Here is a 6,479-nt window from a genome sequence, read left to right as displayed (position 1 = left end):
AGCCAGCAGGGAAAACTATGCCTTGTTCTAAAGCTCTTTGGGAACCGCTTGCGTAGCCCCACACACCTGGGGGCTGCAGGCTTTCCTGCTGCCTTCAGCCTCGACACCACCCTTTCCCACATGGAGCCGCGCCAGCCACAAAAATGGCCATATGGCTGGAGATGGGTCCCACGCCCAAAGAGCAAGGAGGGAAAACTATGCCTTGTTCTAAAGCTCTTTGGGAACCTCTTGCGTAGCCCCACAGACCTGGGGGCTGCAGGCTTTCCTGCTGCTTTCAGCCTCAAAACCACCCTTTCCCACTTGCAGCCGTTGCAGGCACAAAAATGGCCATACGGCTGGAGATGGGTCCCCGGCCCAAAGAGCCAGCAGGGAAAACTCTGCCTTGTTCTAAGGCTCTTTGGGAACCGCTTGCGTAGCCCCACACACCTGGGGGCTGCGGGCTTTCCTGCTGCCTTCAGCCTCGACACCACCCTTTCCCACATGGAGCCGCGCCAGCCACAAAAATGGTCATATGGCTGGAGATGGGTCCCCCGCCCAAGGAGCCAGCAGGGAAAACTATGCCTTGTTCTAAAGCTCTTTGGGAACCGCTTGCGTAGCCCCACAGACCTGGGGGGTGCAGGCTTTCCTGCTGCTTTCAGCCTCAAAACCACCCTTTCCCACTTGCAGCCGTTGCAGGCACAAAAATGGCCATACGGCTGGAGATGGGTCCCACGCCCAAAGACCCAGCACGGAAAACTATGCCTTGTTCTAAAGCTCTTTGGGAACCGCTTGCGTAGCCCCACAGACCTGGGGGCTGCAGGCTTTCCTGCTGCCTTCAGCCTCAGAAAACCACCCTTTCCCACTTGGCGCCGCGCCAGGCACAAAAATGGCCATATGGCTGGAGATGGTTCCACGCCCAAAGAGCCAGCAGGGAAAATTATGCCTTGTTCTAAAGCTCTTTGGGAACCTCTTGCGTAGCCCCACAGACCTGGGGGCTGCAGGCTTTCCTGCTGCCTTCAGCCTCGACACCACCCTTTCCCACTTGGCGCCGCGCCAGGCACAAAAATGGCCATATGTCTGGAGATGGGTCCCCGGCCCAAAGAGCCAGCAGGGAAAACTATGCCTTGTTCTAAAGGTTTTTGGGAACCGCTTGCGCAGACCCACAGACCTGGGGGCTGCGGGCTTTCCTGCTGCCTTCAGCCTCAGAAAACCACCCTTTCCCACTTGGCGCCACGCCAGCCACAAAAATGCCCTATGGCTGCAGATGGGTGCCACGCCCAAAGAGCAAGGAGGGAAAACTATGCCTTGTTCTAAAGCTCTTTGGGAACCTCTTGCGTAGCCCCACAGACCTGGGGGCTGCAGGCTTTCCTGCTGCTTTCAGCCTCAAAACCACCCTTTCCCACTTGCAGCCGTTGCAGGCACAAAAATGGCCATACGGCTGGAGATGGGTCCCCGGCCCAAAGAGCCAGCAGGGAAAACTCTGCCTTGTTCTAAAGCTCTTTGGGAACCGCTTGCGTAGCCCCACAGACCTGGGGGCTGCGGGCTTTCCTGCTGCCTTCAGCCTCGACACCACCCTTTCCCACATGGAGCCGCGCCAGGCACAAAAATGGTCATACGGCTGGAGATGGGTCCCCCGCCCAAGGAGCCAGCAGGGAAAACTATGCCTTGTTCTAAAGCTCTTTGGGAACCGCTTGCGTAGCCCCACAGACCTGGGGGCTGCAGGCTTTCCTGCTGCCTTCAGCCTCAAAACCGCCCTTTCCCACTTGGCGCCGCGCCAGGCACAAAAATGGCCTTATGGCTGGAGATGGGTCCCACGCCCAAAGAGCCAGGAGGGAAAACTATGCCTTGTTCTAAAGCTCTTTGGGAAGAACCGCTTGCGTAGCCCCACAGACCTGGGGGCTGCGGGCTTTCCTGCTGCCTTCAGCCTCAGAAAACCACCCTTTCCCACTTGGCGCCGCGCCAGGCACAAAAATGGCCATATGGCTGGATATAGTTCCACGCCCAAAGAGTCAGCAGGGAAAATTATGCCTTGTTCTAAAGCTCTTTGGGAACCGCTTACGTAGCCCCACAGACCTGGGGGCTGCAGGCTTTCCTGCTGTCTTCAGCCTCGACACCACCCTTTCCCACTTGGCGCCGCGCCAGGCACAAAAATGGCCATATGGCTTGAGATGGGTCCCCGGCCCAAAGAGCCAGCAGGGAAAACTATGCCTTGTTCTAAAGGTCTTTGGGAACCGCTTGCGCAGACCCACAGACCTGGGGGCTGCGGGCTTTCCTGCTGCCTTCAGCCTCAGAAAACCACCCTTTCCCACTTGGCGCCGCGCCAGGCACAAAAATGGCCATATGGCTGGAGATGGGTCCCACGCCCAAAGAGCCAGCAGGGAAAACTATGCCTTGTTCTAAAGCTCTTTGGGAACCGCTTACGTAGCCCCACAGACCTGGGGGCTGCGGGCTTTCCTGCTGCTTTCAGCCTCAAAACCACCCTTTCCCACTTGGCGCCGCGCCAGGCACAAAAATGGCCATACGGCTGGAGATGGGTCCCCCGCCCAAAAGAGCCAGCAGGGAAAACTATGCCTTGTTCTAAAGCTCTTTGGGAAACGCTTGCATAGCCCCACAGACCTGGGGGCTGCAGGCTTTCCTGCTGCCTTCAGCCTCAGAAAACCACCCTTTCCCACTTGGCGCCGCGCCAGGCACAAAAATGGCCATATGGCTGGAGATGGTTCCACGCCCAAAGAGCCAGCAGGGAAAATTATGCCTTGTTCTAAAGCTCTTTGGGAACCTCTTGCGTAGCCCCACAGACCTGGGGGCTGCGGGCTTTCCTGCTGCCTTCAGCCTCGACACCACCCTTTCCCACTTGGCGCCGCGCCAGGCACAAAAATGGCCATATGGCTTGAGATGGGTCCCCGGCCCAAAGAGCCAGCAGGGAAAACTATGCCTTGTTCTAAAGGTCTTTGGGAACCGCTTGCGCAGACCCACAGACCTGGGGGCTGCGGGCTTTCCTGCTGCCTTCAGCCTCAGAAAACCACCCTTTCCCACTTGGCGCCGCGCCAGCCACAAAAATGCCCTATGGCTGGATATGGGTCCCACGCCCAAAGAGCAAGCAGGGAAAACTATGCCTTGTTCTAAAGCTCTTTGGGAACCGCTTGCGTAGCCCCACACACCTGGGGGCTGCAGGCTTTCCTGCTGCCTTCAGCCTCGACACCACCCTTTCCCACATGGAGCCGCGCCAGCCACAAAAATGGTCATATGGCTGGAGATGGGTCCCACGCCCAAAGAGCAAGGAGGGAAAACTATGCCTTGTTCTAAAGCTCTTTGGGAACCTCTTGCGTAGCCCCACAGACCTGGGGGCTGCAGGCTTTCCTGCTGCTTTCAGCCTCAAAACCACCCTTTCCCACTTGCAGCCGTTGCAGGCACAAAAATGGCCATACGGCTGGAGATGGGTCCCCGGCCCAAAGAGCCAGCAGGGAAAACTCTGCCTTGTTCTAAGGCTCTTTGGGAACCGCTTGCGTAGCCCCACACACCTGGGGGCTGCGGGCTTTCCTGCTGCCTTCAGCCTCGACACCACCCTTTCCCACATGGAGCCGCGCCAGCCACAAAAATGGTCATATGGCTGGAGATGGGTCCACCGCCCAAGGAGCCAGCAGGGAAAACTATGCCTTGTTCTAAAGCTCTTTGGGAACCGCTTGCGTAGCCCCACAGACCTGGGGGCTGCAGGCTTTCCTGCTGCTTTCAGCCTCAAAACCACCCTTTCCCACTTGCAGCCGTTGCAGGCACAAAAATGGCCATACGGCTGGAGATGGGTCCCACGCCCAAAGACCCAGCACGGAAAACTATGCCTTGTTCTAAAGCTCTTTGGGAACCGCTTGCGTAGCCCCACAGACCTGGGGGCTGCAGGCTTTCCTGCTGCCTTCAGCCTCAGAAAACCACCCTTTCCCACTTGGCGCCGCGCCAGGCACAAAAATGGCCATATGGCTGGAGATGGTTCCACGCCCAAAGAGCCAGCAGGGAAAATTATGCCTTGTTCTAAAGCTCTTTGGGAACCTCTTGCGTAGCCCCACAGACCTGGGGGCTGCAGGCTTTCCTGCTGCCTTCAGCCTCGACACCACCCTTTCCCACTTGGCGCCGCGCCAGGCACAAAAATGGCCATATGGCTTGAGATGGGTCCCCGGCCCAAAGAGCCAGCAGGGAAAACTATGCCTTGTTCTAAAGGTCTTTGGGAACCGCTTGCGCAGACCCACAGACCTGGGGGCTGCGGGCTTTCCTGCTGCCTTCAGCCTCAGAAAACCACCCTTTCCCACTTGGCGCCGCGCCAGCCACAAAAATGCCCTATGGCTGGATATGGGTCCCACGCCCAAAGAGCAAGCAGGGAAAACTATGCCTTGTTCTAAAGCTCTTTGGGAACCTCTTGCGTAGCCCCACAGACCTGGGGGGTGCAGGCTTTCCTGCTGCTTTCAGCCTCAAAACCACACTTTCCCACATGGAGCCGCGCCAGGCACAAAAATGGCCATACGGCTGGAGATGGGTCCCCCGCCCAAAGAGCCAGCAGGGAAAACTCTGCCTTGTTCTAAAGCTCTTTGGGAACCGCTTGCATAGCCCCACAGACCTGGGGGCTGCAGGCTTTCCTGCTGCCTTCAGCCTCAAAACCACACTTTCCCACTTGGCGCCGCGCCAGGCACAAAAATGGCCATATGGCTGGAGATGGTTCCACGCCCAAAGAGCCATTAGGGTAAACTATGCCTTGTTCTAAAGCTCTTTGGGAACCGCTTGCGTAGCCCCACAGACCTGGGGGCTGCAGGCTTTCCTGCTGCTTTCAGCCTCAAAACCACCCTTTCCCACTTGGCGCCGCGCCAGGCACAAAAATGGCCATATGGCTGGAGATGGGTCCCACGCCCAAAGAGCCAGCAGGGAAAACTATGCCTTGATCTAAAGCTCTTTGGGAACCGCTTACGTAGCCCCACAGACCTGGGGGCTGCGGACTTTCCTGCTGCTTTCAGCTTCAAAACCACCCTTTCCCACTTGCAGCCGTTGCAGGCACAAAAATGGCCATACGGCTGGAGATGGGTCCCACGCCCAAAGACCCAGCACGGAAAACTATGCCTTGTTCTAAAGCTCTTTGGGAACCGCTTGCGTAGCCCCACAGACCTGGGGGCTGCAGGCTTTCCTGCTGCCTTCAGCCTCAGAAAACCACCCTTTCCCACTTGGCGCCGCGCCAGGCACAAAAATGGCCATATGGCTGGAGATGGTTCCACGCCCAAAGAGCCAGCAGGGAAAATTATGCCTTGTTCTAAAGCTCTTTGGGAACCTCTTGCGTAGCCCCACAGACCTGGGGGCTGCAGGCTTTCCTGCTGCCTTCAGCCTCGACACCACCCTTTCCCACTTGGCGCCGCGCCAGGCACAAAAATGGCCATATGGCTTGAGATGGGTCCCCGGCCCAAAGAGCCAGCAGGGAAAACTATGCCTTGTTCTAAAGGTCTTTGGGAACCGCTTGCGCAGACCCACAGACCTGGGGGCTGCGGGCTTTCCTGCTGCCTTCAGCCTCAGAAAACCACCCTTTCCCACTTGGCGCCGCGCCAGCCACAAAAATGCCCTATGGCTGGAGATGGGTCCCACGCCCAAAGAGCAAGCAGGGAAAACTATGCCTTGTTCTAAAGCTCTTTGGGAACCTCTTGCGTAGCCCCACAGACCTGGGGGGTGCAGGCTTTCCTGCTGCTTTCAGCCTCAAAACCACACTTTCCCACATGGAGCCGCGCCAGGCACAAAAATGGCCATACGGCTGGAGATGGGTCCCCCGCCCAAAGAGCCAGCAGGGAAAACTCTGCCTTGTTCTAAAGCTCTTTGGGAACCGCTTGCATAGCCCCACAGACCTGGGGGCTGCAGGCTTTCCTGCTGCCTTCAGCCTCAAAACCACACTTTCCCACTTGGCGCCGCGCCAGGCACAAAAATGGCCATATGGCTGGAGATGGTTCCACGCCCAAAGAGCCATTAGGGTAAACTATGCCTTGTTCTAAAGCTCTTTGGGAACCGCTTGCGTAGCCCCACAGACCTGGGGGCTGCAGGCTTTCCTGCTGCTTTCAGCCTCAAAACCACCCTTTCCCACTTGGCGCCGCGCCAGGCACAAAAATGGCCATATGGCTGGAGATGGGTCCCACGCCCAAAGAGCCAGCAGGGAAAACTATGCCTTGATCTAAAGCTCTTTGGGAACCGCTTACGTAGCCCCACAGACCTGGGGGCTGCGGACTTTCCTGCTGCTTTCAGCTTCAAAAACCACCCTATCCCACTTGCAGCCGTTGCAGGCACAAAAATGGCCATACGGCTGGAGATGGGTCCCACGCCCAAAGAGCCAGCACGGAAAACTATGCCTTGTTCTAAAGCTCTTTGGGAACCGCTTGCGTAGCCCCACAGACCTGGGGGCTGCAGGCTTTCCTGCTGCCTTCAGCCTCAGAAAACCACCCTTTCCCACTTGGCGCCGCGCCAGGCACAAAAATGGCCATATGGCTGGAGAT

The sequence above is a fragment of the Larus michahellis genome, unplaced genomic scaffold (genome assembly GCF_964199755.1).
Source record: "Larus michahellis unplaced genomic scaffold, bLarMic1.1 SCAFFOLD_38, whole genome shotgun sequence".
Taxonomy (NCBI): Eukaryota; Metazoa; Chordata; class Aves; order Charadriiformes; family Laridae; genus Larus; species Larus michahellis.
Note: the sequence above shows the minus strand (reverse complement) of the source record.